This window comes from Rhinoderma darwinii, unplaced genomic scaffold (assembly GCF_050947455.1).
Source record: "Rhinoderma darwinii isolate aRhiDar2 unplaced genomic scaffold, aRhiDar2.hap1 Scaffold_481, whole genome shotgun sequence".
Taxonomy (NCBI): Eukaryota; Metazoa; Chordata; class Amphibia; order Anura; family Rhinodermatidae; genus Rhinoderma; species Rhinoderma darwinii.
This window is the reverse complement of record NW_027464027.1, coordinates 47199-66987: the sequence shown is the minus strand read 5'-3', so window position 1 is coordinate 66987 and position 19789 is coordinate 47199. Positions and strand designations below refer to the sequence as shown.

The 19789-nt window shown below is 45.5% G+C and overlaps 22 non-coding genes across 22 annotated transcripts; 11 read left to right on the top strand and 11 right to left on the bottom strand.

The window, feature by feature from the left end:
- The first annotated feature begins 867 nt into the window (after nt 1-867).
- TRNAN-GUU (transfer RNA asparagine (anticodon GUU)) lies at nt 868-941 on the top strand. Its single transcript has one exon. It is a non-coding gene; the product is annotated as a tRNA-Asn (tRNA).
- Nucleotides 942-1508: 567 nt separating this feature from the next.
- Nucleotides 1509-1594, bottom strand: TRNAY-GUA (transfer RNA tyrosine (anticodon GUA)). Its single transcript is given in 2 exon segments — nt 1509-1544; nt 1558-1594. It is a non-coding gene; the product is annotated as a tRNA-Tyr (tRNA).
- Nucleotides 1595-2625: 1031 nt separating this feature from the next.
- Nucleotides 2626-2699, top strand: TRNAN-GUU (transfer RNA asparagine (anticodon GUU)). Its single transcript has one exon. It is a non-coding gene; the product is annotated as a tRNA-Asn (tRNA).
- A 567-nt stretch (nt 2700-3266) lies between these two features.
- On the bottom strand, nt 3267-3352 carry TRNAY-GUA (transfer RNA tyrosine (anticodon GUA)). Its single transcript is given in 2 exon segments — nt 3267-3302; nt 3316-3352. It is a non-coding gene; the product is annotated as a tRNA-Tyr (tRNA).
- Nucleotides 3353-4391: 1039 nt separating this feature from the next.
- TRNAN-GUU (transfer RNA asparagine (anticodon GUU)) lies at nt 4392-4465 on the top strand. Its single transcript has one exon. It is a non-coding gene; the product is annotated as a tRNA-Asn (tRNA).
- Nucleotides 4466-5032: 567 nt separating this feature from the next.
- TRNAY-GUA (transfer RNA tyrosine (anticodon GUA)) lies at nt 5033-5118 on the bottom strand. Its single transcript is given in 2 exon segments — nt 5033-5068; nt 5082-5118. It is a non-coding gene; the product is annotated as a tRNA-Tyr (tRNA).
- A 1040-nt stretch (nt 5119-6158) lies between these two features.
- On the top strand, nt 6159-6232 carry TRNAN-GUU (transfer RNA asparagine (anticodon GUU)). Its single transcript has one exon. It is a non-coding gene; the product is annotated as a tRNA-Asn (tRNA).
- A 567-nt stretch (nt 6233-6799) lies between these two features.
- On the bottom strand, nt 6800-6885 carry TRNAY-GUA (transfer RNA tyrosine (anticodon GUA)). Its single transcript is given in 2 exon segments — nt 6800-6835; nt 6849-6885. It is a non-coding gene; the product is annotated as a tRNA-Tyr (tRNA).
- Nucleotides 6886-7921: 1036 nt separating this feature from the next.
- Nucleotides 7922-7995, top strand: TRNAN-GUU (transfer RNA asparagine (anticodon GUU)). The gene has a single exon. It is a non-coding gene; the product is annotated as a tRNA-Asn (tRNA).
- A 567-nt stretch (nt 7996-8562) lies between these two features.
- Nucleotides 8563-8648, bottom strand: TRNAY-GUA (transfer RNA tyrosine (anticodon GUA)). The gene is given in 2 exon segments: nt 8563-8598; nt 8612-8648. It is a non-coding gene; the product is annotated as a tRNA-Tyr (tRNA).
- Nucleotides 8649-9687: 1039 nt separating this feature from the next.
- On the top strand, nt 9688-9761 carry TRNAN-GUU (transfer RNA asparagine (anticodon GUU)). The gene has a single exon. It is a non-coding gene; the product is annotated as a tRNA-Asn (tRNA).
- Nucleotides 9762-10328: 567 nt separating this feature from the next.
- Nucleotides 10329-10414, bottom strand: TRNAY-GUA (transfer RNA tyrosine (anticodon GUA)). The gene is given in 2 exon segments: nt 10329-10364; nt 10378-10414. It is a non-coding gene; the product is annotated as a tRNA-Tyr (tRNA).
- A 1039-nt stretch (nt 10415-11453) lies between these two features.
- TRNAN-GUU (transfer RNA asparagine (anticodon GUU)) lies at nt 11454-11527 on the top strand. Its single transcript has one exon. It is a non-coding gene; the product is annotated as a tRNA-Asn (tRNA).
- Nucleotides 11528-12094: 567 nt separating this feature from the next.
- TRNAY-GUA (transfer RNA tyrosine (anticodon GUA)) lies at nt 12095-12180 on the bottom strand. Its single transcript is given in 2 exon segments — nt 12095-12130; nt 12144-12180. It is a non-coding gene; the product is annotated as a tRNA-Tyr (tRNA).
- Nucleotides 12181-13218: 1038 nt separating this feature from the next.
- TRNAN-GUU (transfer RNA asparagine (anticodon GUU)) lies at nt 13219-13292 on the top strand. Its single transcript has one exon. It is a non-coding gene; the product is annotated as a tRNA-Asn (tRNA).
- Nucleotides 13293-13859: 567 nt separating this feature from the next.
- TRNAY-GUA (transfer RNA tyrosine (anticodon GUA)) lies at nt 13860-13945 on the bottom strand. Its single transcript is given in 2 exon segments — nt 13860-13895; nt 13909-13945. It is a non-coding gene; the product is annotated as a tRNA-Tyr (tRNA).
- A 1037-nt stretch (nt 13946-14982) lies between these two features.
- Nucleotides 14983-15056, top strand: TRNAN-GUU (transfer RNA asparagine (anticodon GUU)). Its single transcript has one exon. It is a non-coding gene; the product is annotated as a tRNA-Asn (tRNA).
- Nucleotides 15057-15623: 567 nt separating this feature from the next.
- TRNAY-GUA (transfer RNA tyrosine (anticodon GUA)) lies at nt 15624-15709 on the bottom strand. The gene is given in 2 exon segments: nt 15624-15659; nt 15673-15709. It is a non-coding gene; the product is annotated as a tRNA-Tyr (tRNA).
- Nucleotides 15710-16747: 1038 nt separating this feature from the next.
- TRNAN-GUU (transfer RNA asparagine (anticodon GUU)) lies at nt 16748-16821 on the top strand. Its single transcript has one exon. It is a non-coding gene; the product is annotated as a tRNA-Asn (tRNA).
- A 567-nt stretch (nt 16822-17388) lies between these two features.
- Nucleotides 17389-17474, bottom strand: TRNAY-GUA (transfer RNA tyrosine (anticodon GUA)). Its single transcript is given in 2 exon segments — nt 17389-17424; nt 17438-17474. It is a non-coding gene; the product is annotated as a tRNA-Tyr (tRNA).
- Nucleotides 17475-18505: 1031 nt separating this feature from the next.
- Nucleotides 18506-18579, top strand: TRNAN-GUU (transfer RNA asparagine (anticodon GUU)). The gene has a single exon. It is a non-coding gene; the product is annotated as a tRNA-Asn (tRNA).
- A 567-nt stretch (nt 18580-19146) lies between these two features.
- Nucleotides 19147-19232, bottom strand: TRNAY-GUA (transfer RNA tyrosine (anticodon GUA)). The gene is given in 2 exon segments: nt 19147-19182; nt 19196-19232. It is a non-coding gene; the product is annotated as a tRNA-Tyr (tRNA).
- Between the last annotated feature and the right edge of the window lie 557 nt (nt 19233-19789).

The following is a 19789-nucleotide window of genomic DNA, read 5'->3' as shown; positions in this document are numbered from 1 at the left end:
GCTAATCCCCCTTCTGGCAGTCCATGTTGGGGTCCATGCTGGTTTCCATGTTGGGGTGCCTGATTCACCACAATTGTGATCATCACATACTTTTCAACCTGTAGCTTTAAGCTTTTTTTTTTTTTTTTTTTTTTTTTTATTTAAGTGTGGATGTCTTTCTCCCGTAAAAGCAGAAGGAGCGTGGAGCTTACAGGGTGCCGGGTGGTGTAAAAGTATAGGTGAGTCGTTAGTGTACAGAGTGAAGAATTGTGGGAAGAGAAAAGAAATCAGAATGATTTAAATAAGAAAGTCGCAACGTAGAAAAGATGGTCTAGATCCAATGGCCCATTTGGTTGTGGGCCCAAAAGCCTTTGCCTGTGCCACTTTGTTGCAAAGGCGAAAACATGTGGCATGAGAAACTGGGAGGTTGCGTCTATAAAAAGCATAGTCTGAAGGTCGTGAAAATGAGATGGTCAGGGATCGGGGGTCTCTATTCTATTTTTACGAGAAAAACATGTGATTCCGACCGGGGATAATGGCCAAATTGTAACAGGGGGCGTGAGTAAAAGAGAGCACTTAGCAGAGGATGGTTTCGATGCATCGACCTCTGGGTTATGGGCCCAGCACGCTTCCGCTGCGCCACTCTGCTGCCATACCTCCAAAAGAGAGGGGTAGCCTATTACCCGCTGACTGTTGTTAAGACGCTAATGTGGAGGCCATCTCTGTGTTGCAATTGTCCATTTGTTGGCGGCTGTAGTTCCACGCAGTTGTTATGTTTTATCATTCTCTTCTTTTTATTGTGTTGATCAGAAGGTCCTCTAAGAAACATACTCCATTTACCATGTTGTGGCTTTTTTACGACTTTAATCAAAGTGGCGGAGCGTGGTTGTCTCTGTGGCGCAATTGGTTAGCGCGTTCGGCTGTTAACCGGAAGGTTGGTGGTTCAAGCCCACCCAGGGACGGCAGTGTCCTCTTTTTGTCTCAGTTGCATGTTACAGAAAATGCTATGGTGCCTCTCAACTTAAAGTTTCGGCCAGAAGAGGAGGGCACCGGTTGTAAGACCATTTCAACATGTACAGTGTGAAAAATTTTGAGAAGAGAAAAAAATCCCAGTGATTTGGATGACATAGTTGCAATGTAGAAAGAATGGTCCAGAGCCTTTGGCCCTCTTTGGTTGTGGGCCTAAATGTCTTTCCATGCGCCACTCTGTTTCAAAGAAGATGACACATGACATGAGAAACTGGGAGGTTCAAGCAAAGCTTGAAGGTTGTGAAAACTTTTTTTTGTCTGATAACCAAAAGGTTGGTGGTTCAAGCCCACCCAGGGATGATTGTACCCTCTTTTTGTTTCAGTTGCATGTCAGAGTTACAGAAAGTCCTACTGTGGCTCTCAACTGAGAGTTTCGGTCGGATGCCCATTTCAAATACCCAACACAAACAAGAGACCCCTCTGAAAATAGATAGAAGACGAGGGCACCGGGAGAGCATTTGTCGACAGGTTGAAACATCATCTATGAGACTAACAAAAGTTCCTTCGAGCCGGAATTGAACCAGCGACCTAAGGATTGCTGATTTTCTACTACAGTCCTCCGCTCTACCAGCTGAGCTATCGAAGGCTTGCCGAGCTGGTTGTCGGGTGCTTCCTAAGCTTGCAAATGAGTTACATGAGTAGGGAAACAGTGGAGAATTGTCCCGCTCTTTGAAAAACTCGGCAAACCAAAACTTTGGAGGATACGGGCGTCGATCCCGTTACCTCTCGCATGCTAAGCGAGCGCTCTACCATTTGAGCTAATCCCCCTTCTGGCAGTCCATGTTGGGGTCCATGCTGGTTTCCATGTTGGGGTGCCTGATTCACCACAATTGTGATCATCACATACTTTTCAACCTGTAGCTTTAAGCTTTTTTTTTTTTTTTTTTTTTTTAAGTGTGGATGTCTTTCTCCCGTAAAAGCAGAAGGAGCGTGGAGCTTACAGGGTGCCGGGTGGTGTAAAAGTATAGGTGAGTCGTTAGTGTACAGAGTGAAGAATTGTGGGAAGAGAAAAGAAATCAGAATGATTTAAATAAGAAAGTCGCAACGTAGAAAAGATGGTCTAGATCCAATGGCCCATTTGGTTGTGGGCCCAAAAGCCTTTGCCTGTGCCACTTTGTTGCAAAGGCGAAAACATGTGGCATGAGAAACTGGGAGGTTGCGTGTATAAAAAGCATAGTCTGAAGGTCGTGAAAATGAGATGGTCAGGGATCGGGGGTCTCTATTCTATTTTTACGAGAAAAACATGTGATTCCGACCGGGGATAATGGCCAAATTGTAACAGGGGGCGTGAGTAAAAGAGAGCACTTAGCAGAGGATGGTTTCGATGCATCGACCTCTGGGTTATGGGCCCAGCACGCTTCCGCTGCGCCACTCTGCTGCCATACCTCCAAAAGAGAGGGGTAGCCTATTACCCGCTGACTGTTGTTAAGACGCTAATGTGGAGGCCATCTCTGTGTTGCAATTGTCCATTTGTTGGCGGCTGTAGTTCCACGCAGTTGTTATGTTTTATCATTCTCTTCTTTTTATTGTGTTGATCAGAAGGTCCTCTAAGAAACATACTCCATTTACCATGTTGTGGCTTTTTTACGACTTTAATCAAAGTGGCGGAGCGTGGTTGTCTCTGTGGCGCAATTGGTTAGCGCGTTCGGCTGTTAACCGGAAGGTTGGTGGTTCAAGCCCACCCAGGGACGGCAGTGTCCTCTTTTTGTCTCAGTTGCATGTTACAGAAAATCCTATGGTGCCTCTCAACTTAAAGTTTCGGCCAGAAGAGGAGGGCACCGGTTGTAAGACCATTTCAACATGTACAGTGTGAAAAATTTTGAGAAGAGAAAAAAATCCCAGTGATTTGGATGACATAGTTGCAATGTAGAAAGAATGGTCCAGAGCCTTTGGCCCTCTTTGGTTGTGGGCCTAAATGTCTTTCCATGCGCCACTCTGTTTCAAAGAAGATGACACATGACATGAGAAACTGGGAGGTTCAAGCAAAGCTTGAAGGTTGTGAAAACTTTTTTTTGTCTGATAACCAAAAGGTTGGTGGTTCAAGCCCACCCAGGGATGATTGTACCCTCTTTTTGTTTCAGTTGCATGTCAGAGTTACAGAAAGTCCTACTGTGGCTCTCAACTGAGAGTTTCGGTCGGATGCCCATTTCAAATACCCAACACAAACAAGAGACCCCTCTGAAAATAGATAGAAGACGAGGGCACCGGGAGAGCATTTGTCGACAGGTTGAAACATCATCTATGAGACTAACAAAAGTTCCTTCGAGCCGGAATTGAACCAGCGACCTAAGGATTGCTGATTTTCTACTACAGTCCTCCGCTCTACCAGCTGAGCTATCGAAGGCTTGCCGAGCTGGTTGTCGGGTGCTTCCTAAGCTTGCAAATGAGTTACATGAGTAGGGAAACAGAGGAGAATTGTCCCGCTCTTTGAAAAACTCGGCAAACCAAAACTTTGGAGAATACGGGCGTCGATCCCGTTACCTCTCGCATGCTAAGCGAGCGCTCTACCATTTGAGCTAATCCCCCTTCTGGCAGTCCATGTTGGGGTCCATGCTGGTTTCCATGTTGGGGTGCCTGATTCACCACAATTGTGATCATCACATACTTTTCAACCTGTAGCTTTAAGCTTTTTTTTTTTTTTTTTTTTTTTTTTTATTTAAGTGTGGATGTCTTTCTCCCGTAAAAGCAGAAGGAGCGTGGAGCTTACAGGGTGCCGGGTGGTGTAAAAGTATAGGTGAGTCGTTAGTGTACAGAGTGAAGAATTGTGGGAAGAGAAAAGAAATCAGAATGATTTAAATAAGAAAGTCGCAACGTAGAAAAGATGGTCTAGATCCAATGGCCCATTTGGTTGTGGGCCCAAAAGCCTTTGCCTGTGCCACTTTGTTGCAAAGGCGAAAACATGTGGCATGAGAAACTGGGAGGTTGCGTCTATAAAAAGCATAGTCTGAAGGTCGTGAAAATGAGATGGTCAGGGATCGGGGGTCTCTATTCTATTTTTACGAGAAAAACATGTGATTCCGACCGGGGATAATGGCCAAATTGTAACAGGGGGCGTGAGTAAAAGAGAGCACTTAGCAGAGGATGGTTTCGATGCATCGACCTCTGGGTTATGGGCCCAGCACGCTTCCGCTGCGCCACTCTGCTGCCATACCTCCAAAAGAGAGGGGTAGCCTATTACCCGCTGACTGTTGTTAAGACGCTAATGTGGAGGCCATCTCTGTGTTGCAATTGTCCATTTGTTGGCGGCTGTAGTTCCACGCAGTTGTTATGTTTTATCATTCTCTTCTTTTTATTGTGTTGATCAGAAGGTCCTCTAAGAAACATACTCCATTTACCATGTTGTGGCTTTTTTACGACTTTAATCAAAGTGGCGGAGCGTGGTTGTCTCTGTGGCGCAATTGGTTAGCGCGTTCGGCTGTTAACCGGAAGGTTGGTGGTTCAAGCCCACCCAGGGACGGCAGTGTCCTCTTTTTGTCTCAGTTGCATGTTACAGAAAATGCTATGGTGCCTCTCAACTTAAAGTTTCGGCCAGAAGAGGAGGGCACCGGTTGTAAGACCATTTCAACATGTACAGTGTGAAAAATTTTGAGAAGAGAAAAAAATCCCAGTGATTTGGATGACATAGTTGCAATGTAGAAAGAATGGTCCAGAGCCTTTGGCCCTCTTTGGTTGTGGGCCTAAATGTCTTTCCATGCGCCACTCTGTTTCAAAGAAGATGACACATGACATGAGAAACTGGGAGGTTCAAGCAAAGCTTGAAGGTTGTGAAAACTTTTTTTTGTCTGATAACCAAAAGGTTGGTGGTTCAAGCCCACCCAGGGATGATTGTACCCTCTTTTTGTTTCAGTTGCATGTCAGAGTTACAGAAAGTCCTACTGTGGCTCTCAACTGAGAGTTTCGGTCGGATGCCCATTTCAAATACCCAACACAAACAAGAGACCCCTCTGAAAATAGATAGAAGACGAGGGCACCGGGAGAGCATTTGTCGACAGGTTGAAACATCATCTATGAGACTAACAAAAGTTCCTTCGAGCCGGAATTGAACCAGCGACCTAAGGATTGCTGATTTTCTACTACAGTCCTCCGCTCTACCAGCTGAGCTATCGAAGGCTTGCTGAGCTGGTTGTCGGGTGCTTCCTAAGCTTGCAAATGAGTTACATGAGTAGGGAAACAGAGGAGAATTGTCCCGCTCTTTGAAAAACTCGGCAAACCAAAACTTTGGAGAATACGGGCGTCGATCCCGTTACCTCTCGCATGCTAAGCGAGCGCTCTACCATTTGAGCTAATCCCCCTTCTGGCAGTCCATGTTGGGGTCCATGCTGGTTTCCATGTTGGGGTGCCTGATTCACCACAATTGTGATCATCACATACTTTTCAACCTGTAGCTTTAAGCTTTTTTTTTTTTTTTTTTTTTTTTTTTTATTTAAGTGTGGATGTCTTTCTCCCGTAAAAGCAGAAGGAGCGTGGAGCTTACAGGGTGCCGGGTGGTGTAAAAGTATAGGTGAGTCGTTAGTGTACAGAGTGAAGAATTGTGGGAAGAGAAAAGAAATCAGAATGATTTAAATAAGAAAGTCGCAACGTAGAAAAGATGGTCTAGATCCAATGGCCCATTTGGTTGTGGGCCCAAAAGCCTTTGCCTGTGCCACTTTGTTGCAAAGGCGAAAACATGTGGCATGAGAAACTGGGAGGTTGCGTCTATAAAAAGCATAGTCTGAAGGTCGTGAAAATGAGATGGTCAGGGATCGGGGGTCTCTATTCTATTTTTACGAGAAAAACATGTGATTCCGACCGGGGATAATGGCCAAATTGTAACAGGGGGCGTGAGTAAAAGAGAGCACTTAGCAGAGGATGGTTTCGATGCATCGACCTCTGGGTTATGGGCCCAGCACGCTTCCGCTGCGCCACTCTGCTGCCATACCTCCAAAAGAGAGGGGTAGCCTATTACCCGCTGACTGTTGTTAAGACGCTAATGTGGAGGCCATCTCTGTGTTGCAATTGTCCATTTGTTGGCGGCTGTAGTTCCACGCAGTTGTTATGTTTTATCATTCTCTTCTTTTTATTGTGTTGATCAGAAGGTCCTCTAAGAAACATACTCCATTTACCATGTTGTGGCTTTTTTACGACTTTAATCAAAGTGGCGGAGCGTGGTTGTCTCTGTGGCGCAATTGGTTAGCGCGTTCGGCTGTTAACCGGAAGGTTGGTGGTTCAAGCCCACCCAGGGACGGCAGTGTCCTCTTTTTGTCTCAGTTGCATGTTACAGAAAATGCTATGGTGCCTCTCAACTTAAAGTTTCGGCCAGAAGAGGAGGGCACCGGTTGTAAGACCATTTCAACATGTACAGTGTGAAAAATTTTGAGAAGAGAAAAAAATCCCAGTGATTTGGATGACATAGTTGCAATGTAGAAAGAATGGTCCAGAGCCTTTGGCCCTCTTTGGTTGTGGGCCTAAATGTCTTTCCATGCGCCACTCTGTTTCAAAGAAGATGACACATGACATGAGAAACTGGGAGGTTCAAGCAAAGCTTGAAGGTTGTGAAAACTTTTTTTTGTCTGATAACCAAAAGGTTGGTGGTTCAAGCCCACCCAGGGATGATTGTACCCTCTTTTTGTTTCAGTTGCATGTCAGAGTTACAGAAAGTCCTACTGTGGCTCTCAACTGAGAGTTTCGGTCGGATGCCCATTTCAAATACCCAACACAAACAAGAGACCCCTCTGAAAATAGATAGAAGACGAGGGCACCGGGAGAGCATTTGTCGACAGGTTGAAACATCATCTATGAGACTAACAAAAGTTCCTTCGAGCCGGAATTGAACCAGCGACCTAAGGATTGCTGATTTTCTACTACAGTCCTCCGCTCTACCAGCTGAGCTATCGAAGGCTTGCCGAGCTGGTTGTCGGGTGCTTCCTAAGCTTGCAAATGAGTTACATGAGTAGGGAAACAGTGGAGAATTGTCCCGCTCTTTGAAAAACTCGGCAAACCAAAACTTTGGAGGATACGGGCGTCGATCCCGTTACCTCTCGCATGCTAAGCGAGCGCTCTACCATTTGAGCTAATCCCCCTTCTGGCAGTCCATGTTGGGGTCCATGCTGGTTTCCATGTTGGGGTGCCTGATTCACCACAATTGTGATCATCACATACTTTTCAACCTGTAGCTTTAAGCTTTTTTTTTTTTTTTTTTTTTTTTTTTTAAGTGTGGATGTCTTTCTCCCGTAAAAGCAGAAGGAGCGTGGAGCTTACAGGGTGCCGGGTGGTGTAAAAGTATAGGTGAGTCGTTAGTGTACAGAGTGAAGAATTGTGGGAAGAGAAAAGAAATCAGAATGATTTAAATAAGAAAGTCGCAACGTAGAAAAGATGGTCTAGATCCAATGGCCCATTTGGTTGTGGGCCCAAAAGCCTTTGCCTGTGCCACTTTGTTGCAAAGGCGAAAACATGTGGCATGAGAAACTGGGAGGTTGCGTGTATAAAAAGCATAGTCTGAAGGTCGTGAAAATGAGATGGTCAGGGATCGGGGGTCTCTATTCTATTTTTACGAGAAAAACATGTGATTCCGACCGGGGATAATGGCCAAATTGTAACAGGGGGCGTGAGTAAAAGAGAGCACTTAGCAGAGGATGGTTTCGATGCATCGACCTCTGGGTTATGGGCCCAGCACGCTTCCGCTGCGCCACTCTGCTGCCATACCTCCAAAAGAGAGGGGTAGCCTATTACCCGCTGACTGTTGTTAAGACGCTAATGTGGAGGCCATCTCTGTGTTGCAATTGTCCATTTGTTGGCGGCTGTAGTTCCACGCAGTTGTTATGTTTTATCATTCTCTTCTTTTTATTGTGTTGATCAGAAGGTCCTCTAAGAAACATACTCCATTTACCATGTTGTGGCTTTTTTACGACTTTAATCAAAGTGGCGGAGCGTGGTTGTCTCTGTGGCGCAATTGGTTAGCGCGTTCGGCTGTTAACCGGAAGGTTGGTGGTTCAAGCCCACCCAGGGACGGCAGTGTCCTCTTTTTGTCTCAGTTGCATGTTACAGAAAATCCTATGGTGCCTCTCAACTTAAAGTTTCGGCCAGAAGAGGAGGGCACCGGTTGTAAGACCATTTCAACATGTACAGTGTGAAAAATTTTGAGAAGAGAAAAAAATCCCAGTGATTTGGATGACATAGTTGCAATGTAGAAAGAATGGTCCAGAGCCTTTGGCCCTCTTTGGTTGTGGGCCTAAATGTCTTTCCATGCGCCACTCTGTTTCAAAGAAGATGACACATGACATGAGAAACTGGGAGGTTCAAGCAAAGCTTGAAGGTTGTGAAAACTTTTTTTTGTCTGATAACCAAAAGGTTGGTGGTTCAAGCCCACCCAGGGATGATTGTACCCTCTTTTTGTTTCAGTTGCATGTCAGAGTTACAGAAAGTCCGACTGTGGCTCTCAACTGAGAGTTTCGGTCGGATGCCCATTTCAAATACCCAACACAAACAAGAGACCCCTCTGAAAATAGATAGAAGACGAGGGCACCGGGAGAGCATTTGTCAACAGGTTGAAACATCATCTATGAGACTAACAAAAGTTCCTTCGAGCCGGAATTGAACCAGCGACCTAAGGATTGCTGATTTTCTACTACAGTCCTCCGCTCTACCAGCTGAGCTATCGAAGGCTTGCCGAGCTGGTTGTCGGGTGCTTCCTAAGCTTGCAAATGAGTTACATGAGTAGGGAAACAGAGGAGAATTGTCCCGCTCTTTGAAAAACTCGGCAAACCAAAACTTTGGAGAATACGGGCGTCGATCCCGTTACCTCTCGCATGCTAAGCGAGCGCTCTACCATTTGAGCTAATCCCCCTTCTGGCAGTCCATGTTGGGGTCCATGCTGGTTTTCATGTTGGGGTGCCTGATTCACCACAATTGTGATCATCACATACTTTTCAACCTGTAGCTTTAAGCTTTTTTTTTTTTTTTTTTTCTTTTTTTATTTAAGTGTGGATGTCTTTCTCCCGTAAAAGCAGAAGGAGCGTGGAGCTTACAGGGTGCCGGGTGGTGTAAAAGTATAGGTGAGTCGTTAGTGTACAGAGTGAAGAATTGTGGGAAGAGAAAAGAAATCAGAATGATTTAAATAAGAAAGTCGCAACGTAGAAAAGATGGTCTAGATCCAATGGCCCATTTGGTTGTGGGCCCAAAAGCCTTTGCCTGTGCCACTTTGTTGCAAAGGCGAAAACATGTGGCATGAGAAACTGGGAGGTTGCGTGTATAAAAAGCATAGTCTGAAGGTCGTGAAAATGAGATGGTCAGGGATCGGGGGTCTCTATTCTATTTTTACGAGAAAAACATGTGATTCCGACCGGGGATAATGGCCAAATTGTAACAGGGGGCGTGAGTAAAAGAGAGCACTTAGCAGAGGATGGTTTCGATGCATCGACCTCTGGGTTATGGGCCCAGCACGCTTCCGCTGCGCCACTCTGCTGCCATACCTCCAAAAGAGAGGGGTAGCCTATTACCCGCTGACTGTTGTTAAGACGCTAATGTGGAGGCCATCTCTGTGTTGCAATTGTCCATTTGTTGGCGGCTGTAGTTCCACGCAGTTGTTATGTTTTATCATTCTCTTCTTTTTATTGTGTTGATCAGAAGGTCCTCTAAGAAACATACTCCATTTACCATGTTGTGGCTTTTTTACGACTTTAATCAAAGTGGCGGAGCGTGGTTGTCTCTGTGGCGCAATTGGTTAGCGCGTTCGGCTGTTAACCGGAAGGTTGGTGGTTCAAGCCCACCCAGGGACGGCAGTGTCCTCTTTTTGTCTCAGTTGCATGTTACAGAAAATCCTATGGTGCCTCTCAACTTAAAGTTTCGGCCAGAAGAGGAGGGCACCGGTTGTAAGACCATTTCAACATGTACAGTGTGAAAAATTTTGAGAAGAGAAAAAAATCCCAGTGATTTGGATGACATAGTTGCAATGTAGAAAGAATGGTCCAGAGCCTTTGGCCCTCTTTGGTTGTGGGCCTAAATGTCTTTCCATGCGCCACTCTGTTTCAAAGAAGATGACACATGACATGAGAAACTGGGAGGTTCAAGCAAAGCTTGAAGGTTGTGAAAACTTTTTTTTGTCTGATAACCAAAAGGTTGGTGGTTCAAGCCCACCCAGGGATGATTGTACCCTCTTTTTGTTTCAGTTGCATGTCAGAGTTACAGAAAGTCCTACTGTGGCTCTCAACTGAGAGTTTCGGTCGGATGCCCATTTCAAATACCCAACACAAACAAGAGACCCCTCTGAAAATAGATAGAAGACGAGGGCACCGGGAGAGCATTTGTCGACAGGTTGAAACATCATCTATGAGACTAACAAAAGTTCCTTCGAGCCGGAATTGAACCAGCGACCTAAGGATTGCTGATTTTCTACTACAGTCCTCCGCTCTACCAGCTGAGCTATCGAAGGCTTGCTGAGCTGGTTGTCGGGTGCTTCCTAAGCTTGCAAATGAGTTACATGAGTAGGGAAACAGAGGAGAATTGTCCCGCTCTTTGAAAAACTCGGCAAACCAAAACTTTGGAGAATACGGGCGTCGATCCCGTTACCTCTCGCATGCTAAGCGAGCGCTCTACCATTTGAGCTAATCCCCCTTCTGGCAGTCCATGTTGGGGTCCATGCTGGTTTCCATGTTGGGGTGCCTGATTCACCACAATTGTGATCATCACATACTTTTCAACCTGTAGCTTTAAGCTTTTTTTTTTTTTTTTTTTTTTTTTTTATTTAAGTGTGGATGTCTTTCTCCCGTAAAAGCAGAAGGAGCGTGGAGCTTACAGGGTGCCGGGTGGTGTAAAAGTATAGGTGAGTCGTTAGTGTACAGAGTGAAGAATTGTGGGAAGAGAAAAGAAATCAGAATGATTTAAATAAGAAAGTCGCAACGTAGAAAAGATGGTCTAGATCCAATGGCCCATTTGGTTGTGGGCCCAAAAGCCTTTGCCTGTGCCACTTTGTTGCAAAGGCGAAAACATGTGGCATGAGAAACTGGGAGGTTGCGTGTATAAAAAGCATAGTCTGAAGGTCGTGAAAATGAGATGGTCAGGGATCGGGGGTCTCTATTCTATTTTTACGAGAAAAACATGTGATTCCGACCGGGGATAATGGCCAAATTGTAACAGGGGGCGTGAGTAAAAGAGAGCACTTAGCAGAGGATGGTTTCGATGCATCGACCTCTGGGTTATGGGCCCAGCACGCTTCCGCTGCGCCACTCTGCTGCCATACCTCCAAAAGAGAGGGGTAGCCTATTACCCGCTGACTGTTGTTAAGACGCTAATGTGGAGGCCATCTCTGTGTTGCAATTGTCCATTTGTTGGCGGCTGTAGTTCCACGCAGTTGTTATGTTTTATCATTCTCTTCTTTTTATTGTGTTGATCAGAAGGTCCTCTAAGAAACATACTCCATTTACCATGTTGTGGCTTTTTTACGACTTTAATCAAAGTGGCGGAGCGTGGTTGTCTCTGTGGCGCAATTGGTTAGCGCGTTCGGCTGTTAACCGGAAGGTTGGTGGTTCAAGCCCACCCAGGGACGGCAGTGTCCTCTTTTTGTCTCAGTTGCATGTTACAGAAAATGCTATGGTGCCTCTCAACTTAAAGTTTCGGCCAGAAGAGGAGGGCACCGGTTGTAAGACCATTTCAACATGTACAGTGTGAAAAATTTTGAGAAGAGAAAAAAATCCCAGTGATTTGGATGACATAGTTGCAATGTAGAAAGAATGGTCCAGAGCCTTTGGCCCTCTTTGGTTGTGGGCCTAAATGTCTTTCCATGCGCCACTCTGTTTCAAAGAAGATGACACATGACATGAGAAACTGGGAGGTTCAAGCAAAGCTTGAAGGTTGTGAAAACTTTTTTTTGTCTGATAACCAAAAGGTTGGTGGTTCAAGCCCACCCAGGGATGATTGTACCCTCTTTTTGTTTCAGTTGCATGTCAGAGTTACAGAAAGTCCTACTGTGGCTCTCAACTGAGAGTTTCGGTCGGATGCCCATTTCAAATACCCAACACAAACAAGAGACCCCTCTGAAAATAGATAGAAGACGAGGGCACCGGGAGAGCATTTGTCGACAGGTTGAAACATCATCTATGAGACTAACAAAAGTTCCTTCGAGCCGGAATTGAACCAGCGACCTAAGGATTGCTGATTTTCTACTACAGTCCTCCGCTCTACCAGCTGAGCTATCGAAGGCTTGCTGAGCTGGTTGTCGGGTGCTTCCTAAGCTTGCAAATGAGTTACATGAGTAGGGAAACAGAGGAGAATTGTCCCGCTCTTTGAAAAACTCGGCAAACCAAAACTTTGGAGAATACGGGCGTCGATCCCGTTACCTCTCGCATGCTAAGCGAGCGCTCTACCATTTGAGCTAATCCCCCTTCTGGCAGTCCATGTTGGGGTCCATGCTGGTTTCCATGTTGGGGTGCCTGATTCACCACAATTGTGATCATCACATACTTTTCAACCTGTAGCTTTAAGCTTTTTTTTTTTTTTTTTTTTTTTTTTATTTAAGTGTGGATGTCTTTCTCCCGTAAAAGCAGAAGGAGCGTGGAGCTTACAGGGTGCCGGGTGGTGTAAAAGTATAGGTGAGTCGTTAGTGTACAGAGTGAAGAATTGTGGGAAGAGAAAAGAAATCAGAATGATTTAAATAAGAAAGTCGCAACGTAGAAAAGATGGTCTAGATCCAATGGCCCATTTGGTTGTGGGCCCAAAAGCCTTTGCCTGTGCCACTTTGTTGCAAAGGCGAAAACATGTGGCATGAGAAACTGGGAGGTTGCGTCTATAAAAAGCATAGTCTGAAGGTCGTGAAAATGAGATGGTCAGGGATCGGGGGTCTCTATTCTATTTTTACGAGAAAAACATGTGATTCCGACCGGGGATAATGGCCAAATTGTAACAGGGGGCGTGAGTAAAAGAGAGCACTTAGCAGAGGATGGTTTCGATGCATCGACCTCTGGGTTATGGGCCCAGCACGCTTCCGCTGCGCCACTCTGCTGCCATACCTCCAAAAGAGAGGGGTAGCCTATTACCCGCTGACTGTTGTTAAGACGCTAATGTGGAGGCCATCTCTGTGTTGCAATTGTCCATTTGTTGGCGGCTGTAGTTCCACGCAGTTGTTATGTTTTATCATTCTCTTCTTTTTATTGTGTTGATCAGAAGGTCCTCTAAGAAACATACTCCATTTACCATGTTGTGGCTTTTTTACGACTTTAATCAAAGTGGCGGAGCGTGGTTGTCTCTGTGGCGCAATTGGTTAGCGCGTTCGGCTGTTAACCGGAAGGTTGGTGGTTCAAGCCCACCCAGGGACGGCAGTGTCCTCTTTTTGTCTCAGTTGCATGTTACAGAAAATGCTATGGTGCCTCTCAACTTAAAGTTTCGGCCAGAAGAGGAGGGCACCGGTTGTAAGACCATTTCAACATGTACAGTGTGAAAAATTTTGAGAAGAGAAAAAAATCCCAGTGATTTGGATGACATAGTTGCAATGTAGAAAGAATGGTCCAGAGCCTTTGGCCCTCTTTGGTTGTGGGCCTAAATGTCTTTCCATGCGCCACTCTGTTTCAAAGAAGATGACACATGACATGAGAAACTGGGAGGTTCAAGCAAAGCTTGAAGGTTGTGAAAACTTTTTTTTGTCTGATAACCAAAAGGTTGGTGGTTCAAGCCCACCCAGGGATGATTGTACCCTCTTTTTGTTTCAGTTGCATGTCAGAGTTACAGAAAGTCCTACTGTGGCTCTCAACTGAGAGTTTCGGTCGGATGCCCATTTCAAATACCCAACACAAACAAGAGACCCCTCTGAAAATAGATAGAAGACGAGGGCACCGGGAGAGCATTTGTCGACAGGTTGAAACATCATCTATGAGACTAACAAAAGTTCCTTCGAGCCGGAATTGAACCAGCGACCTAAGGATTGCTGATTTTCTACTACAGTCCTCCGCTCTACCAGCTGAGCTATCGAAGGCTTGCCGAGCTGGTTGTCGGGTGCTTCCTAAGCTTGCAAATGAGTTACATGAGTAGGGAAACAGTGGAGAATTGTCCCGCTCTTTGAAAAACTCGGCAAACCAAAACTTTGGAGGATACGGGCGTCGATCCCGTTACCTCTCGCATGCTAAGCGAGCGCTCTACCATTTGAGCTAATCCCCCTTCTGGCAGTCCATGTTGGGGTCCATGCTGGTTTCCATGTTGGGGTGCCTGATTCACCACAATTGTGATCATCACATACTTTTCAACCTGTAGCTTTAAGCTTTTTTTTTTTTTTTTTTTTTTTTTTTTTAAGTGTGGATGTCTTTCTCCCGTAAAAGCAGAAGGAGCGTGGAGCTTACAGGGTGCCGGGTGGTGTAAAAGTATAGGTGAGTCGTTAGTGTACAGAGTGAAGAATTGTGGGAAGAGAAAAGAAATCAGAATGATTTAAATAAGAAAGTCGCAACGTAGAAAAGATGGTCTAGATCCAATGGCCCATTTGGTTGTGGGCCCAAAAGCCTTTGCCTGTGCCACTTTGTTGCAAAGGCGAAAACATGTGGCATGAGAAACTGGGAGGTTGCGTGTATAAAAAGCATAGTCTGAAGGTCGTGAAAATGAGATGGTCAGGGATCGGGGGTCTCTATTCTATTTTTACGAGAAAAACATGTGATTCCGACCGGGGATAATGGCCAAATTGTAACAGGGGGCGTGAGTAAAAGAGAGCACTTAGCAGAGGATGGTTTCGATCCATCGACCTCTGGGTTATGGGCCCAGCACGCTTCCGCTGCGCCACTCTGCTGCCATACCTCCAAAAGAGAGGGGTAGCCTATTACCCGCTGACTGTTGTTAAGACGCTAATGTGGAGGCCATCTCTGTGTTGCAATTGTCCATTTGTTGGCGGCTGTAGTTCCACGCAGTTGTTATGTTTTATCATTCTCTTCTTTTTATTGTGTTGATCAGAAGGTCCTCTAAGAAACATACTCCATTTACCATGTTGTGGCTTTTTTACGACTTTAATCAAAGTGGCGGAGCGTGGTTGTCTCTGTGGCGCAATTGGTTAGCGCGTTCGGCTGTTAACCGGAAGGTTGGTGGTTCAAGCCCACCCAGGGACGGCAGTGTCCTCTTTTTGTCTCAGTTGCATGTTACAGAAAATCCTATGGTGCCTCTCAACTTAAAGTTTCGGCCAGAAGAGGAGGGCACCGGTTGTAAGACCATTTCAACATGTACAGTGTGAAAAATTTTGAGAAGAGAAAAAAATCCCAGTGATTTGGATGACATAGTTGCAATGTAGAAAGAATGGTCCAGAGCCTTTGGCCCTCTTTGGTTGTGGGCCTAAATGTCTTTCCATGCGCCACTCTGTTTCAAAGAAGATGACACATGACATGAGAAACTGGGAGGTTCAAGCAAAGCTTGAAGGTTGTGAAAACTTTTTTTTGTCTGATAACCAAAAGGTTGGTGGTTCAAGCCCACCCAGGGATGATTGTACCCTCTTTTTGTTTCAGTTGCATGTCAGAGTTACAGAAAGTCCTACTGTGGCTCTCAACTGAGAGTTTCGGTCGGATGCCCATTTCAAATACCCAACACAAACAAGAGACCCCTCTGAAAATAGATAGAAGACGAGGGCACCGGGAGAGCATTTGTCGACAGGTTGAAACATCATCTATGAGACTAACAAAAGTTCCTTCGAGCCGGAATTGAACCAGCGACCTAAGGATTGCTGATTTTCTACTACAGTCCTCCGCTCTACCAGCTGAGCTATCGAAGGCTTGCCGAGCTGGTTGTCGGGTGCTTCCTAAGCTTGCAAATGAGTTACATGAGTAGGGAAACAGAGGAGAATTGTCCCGCTCTTTGAAAAACTCGGCAAACCAAAACTTTGGAGAATACGGGCGTCGATCCCGTTACCTCTCGCATGCTAAGCGAGCGCTCTACCATTTGAGCTAATCCCCCTTCTGGCAGTCCATGTTGGGGTCCATGCTGGTTTTCATGTTGGGGTGCCTGATTCACCACAATTGTGATCATCACATACTTTTCAACCTGTAGCTTTAAGCTTTTTTTTTTTTTTTTTTTTTTTTTTATTTAAGTGTGGATGTCTTTCTCCCGTAAAAGCAGAAGGAGCGTGGAGCTTACAGGGTGCCGGGTGGTGTAAAAGTATAGGTGAGTCGTTAGTGTACAGAGTGAAGAATTGTGGGAAGAGAAAAGAAATCAGAATGATTTAAATAAGAAAGTCGCAACGTAGAAAAGATGGTCTAGATCCAATGGCCCATTTGGTTGTGGGCCCAAAAGCCTTTGCCTGTGCCACTTTGTTGCAAAGGCGAAAACATGTGGCATGAGAAACTGGGAGGTTGCGTGTATAAAAAGCATAGTCTGAAGGTCGTGAAAATGAGATGGTCAGGGATCGGGGGTCTCTATTCTATTTTTACGAGAAAAACATGTGATTCCGACCGGGGATAATGGCCAAATTGTAACAGGGGGCGTGAGTAAAAGAGAGCACTTAGCAGAGGATGGTTTCGATGCATCGACCTCTGGGTTATGGGCCCAGCACGCTTCCGCTGCGCCACTCTGCTGCCATACCTCCAAAAGAGAGGGGTAGCCTATTACCCGCTGACTGTTGTTAAGACGCTAATGTGGAGGCCATCTCTGTGTTGCAATTGTCCATTTGTTGGCGGCTGTAGTTCCACGCAGTTGTTATGTTTTATCATTCTCTTCTTTTTATTGTGTTGATCAGAAGGTCCTCTAAGAAACATACTCCATTTACCATGTTGTGGCTTTTTTACGACTTTAATCAAAGTGGCGGAGCGTGGTTGTCTCTGTGGCGCAATTGGTTAGCGCGTTCGGCTGTTAACCGGAAGGTTGGTGGTTCAAGCCCACCCAGGGACGGCAGTGTCCTCTTTTTGTCTCAGTTGCATGTTACAGAAAATCCTATGGTGCCTCTCAACTTAAAGTTTCGGCCAGAAGAGGAGGGCACCGGTTGTAAGACCATTTCAACATGTACAGTGTGAAAAATTTTGAGAAGAGAAAAAAATCCCAGTGATTTGGATGACATAGTTGCAATGTAGAAAGAATGGTCCAGAGCCTTTGGCCCTCTTTGGTTGTGGGCCTAAATGTCTTTCCATGCGCCACTCTGTTTCAAAGAAGATGACACATGACATGAGAAACTGGGAGGTTCAAGCAAAGCTTGAAGGTTGTGAAAACTTTTTTTTGTCTGATAACCAAAAGGTTGGTGGTTCAAGCCCACCCAGGGATGATTGTACCCTCTTTTTGTTTCAGTTGCATGTCAGAGTTACAGAAAGTCCTACTGTGGCTCTCAACTGAGAGTTTCGGTCGGATGCCCATTTCAAATACCCAACACAAACAAGAGACCCCTCTGAAAATAGATAGAAGACGAGGGCACCGGGAGAGCATTTGTCGACAGGTTGAAACATCATCTATGAGACTAACAAAAGTTCCTTCGAGCCGGAATTGAACCAGCGACCTAAGGATTGCTGATTTTCTACTACAGTCCTCCGCTCTACCAGCTGAGCTATCGAAGGCTTGCTGAGCTGGTTGTCGGGTGCTTCCTAAGCTTGCAAATGAGTTACATGAGTAGGGAAACAGAGGAGAATTGTCCCGCTCTTTGAAAAACTCGGCAAACCAAAACTTTGGAGAATACGGGCGTCGATCCCGTTACCTCTCGCATGCTAAGCGAGCGCTCTACCATTTGAGCTAATCCCCCTTCTGGCAGTCCATGTTGGGGTCCATGCTGGTTTCCATGTTGGGGTGCCTGATTCACCACAATTGTGATCATCACATACTTTTCAACCTGTAGCTTTAAGCTTTTTTTTTTTTTTTTTTTTTTTAAGTGTGGATGTCTTTCTCCCGTAAAAGCAGAAGGAGCGTGGAGCTTACAGGGTGCCGGGTGGTGTAAAAGTATAGGTGAGTCGTTAGTGTACAGAGTGAAGAATTGTGGGAAGAGAAAAGAAATCAGAATGATTTAAATAAGAAAGTCGCAACGTAGAAAAGATGGTCTAGATCCAATGGCCCATTTGGTTGTGGGCCCAAAAGCCTTTGCCTGTGCCACTTTGTTGCAAAGGCGAAAACATGTGGCATGAGAAACTGGGAGGTTGCGTGTATAAAAAGCATAGTCTGAAGGTCGTGAAAATGAGATGGTCAGGGATCGGGGGTCTCTATTCTATTTTTACGAGAAAAACATGTGATTCCGACCGGGGATAATGGCCAAATTGTAACAGGGGGCGTGAGTAAAAGAGAGCACTTAGCAGAGGATGGTTTCAATGCATCGACCTCTGGGTTATGGGCCCAGCACGCTTCCGCTGCGCCACTCTGCTGCCATACCTCCAAAAGAGAGGGGTAGCCTATTACCCGCTGACTGTTGTTAAGACGCTAATGTGGAGGCCATCTCTGTGTTGCAATTGTCCATTTGTTGGCGGCTGTAGTTCCACGCAGTTGTTATGTTTTATCATTCTCTTCTTTTTATTGTGTTGATCAGAAGGTCCTCTAAGAAACATACTCCATTTACCATGTTGTGGCTTTTTTACGACTTTAATCAAAGTGGCGGAGCGTGGTTGTCTCTGTGGCGCAATTGGTTAGCGCGTTCGGCTGTTAACCGGAAGGTTGGTGGTTCAAGCCCACCCAGGGACGGCAGTGTCCTCTTTTTGTCTCAGTTGCATGTTACAGAAAATCCTATGGTGCCTCTCAACTTAAAGTTTCGGCCAGAAGAGGAGGGCACCGGTTGTAAGACCATTTCAACATGTACAGTGTGAAAAATTTTGAGAAGAGAAAAAAATCCCAGTGATTTGGATGACATAGTTGCAATGTAGAAAGAATGGTCCAGAGCCTTTGGCCCTCTTTGGTTGTGGGCCTAAATGTCTTTCCATGCGCCACTCTGTTTCAAAGAAGATGACACATGACATGAGAAACTGGGAGGTTCAAGCAAAGCTTGAAGGTTGTGAAAACTTTTTTTTGTCTGATAACCAAAAGGTTGGTGGTTCAAGCCCACCCAGGGATGATTGTACCCTCTTTTTGTTTCAGTTGCATGTCAGAGTTACAGAAAGTCCTACTGTGGCTCTCAACTGAGAGTTTCGGTCGGATGCCCATTTCAAATACCCAACACAAACAAGAGACCCCTCTGAAAATAGATAGAAGACGAGGGCACCGGGAGAGCATTTGTCGACAGGTTGAAACATCATCTATGAGACTAACAAAAGTTCCTTCGAGCTGGAATTGAACCAGCGACCTAAGGATTGCTGATTTTCTACTACAGTCCTCCGCTCTACCAGCTGAGCTATCGAAGGCTTGCTGAGCTGGTTGTCGGGTGCTTCCTAAGCTTGCAAATGAGTTACATGAGTAGGGAAACAGAGGAGAATTGTCCCGCTCTTTGAAAAACTCGGCAAACCAAAACTTTGGAGAATACGGGCGTCGATCCCGTTACCTCTCGCATGCTAAGCGAGCGCTCTACCATTTGAGCTAATCCCCCTTCTGGCAGTCCATGTTGGGGTCCATGCTGGTTTCCATGTTGGGGTGCCTGATTCACCACAATTGTGATCATCACATACTTTTCAACCTGTAGCTTTAAGCTTTTTTTTTTTTTTTTTTTTTTTAAGTGTGGATGTCTTTCTCCCGTAAAAGCAGAAGGAGCGTGGAGCTTACAGGGTGCCGGGTGGTGTAAAAGTATAGGTGAGTCGTTAGTGTACAGAGTGAAGAATTGTGGGAAGAGAAAAGAAATCAGAATGATTTAAATAAGAAAGTCGCAACGTAGAAAAGATGGTCTAGATCCAATGGCCCATTTGGTTGTGGGCCCAAAAGCCTTTGCCTGTGCCACTTTGTTGCAAAGGCGAAAACATGTGGCATG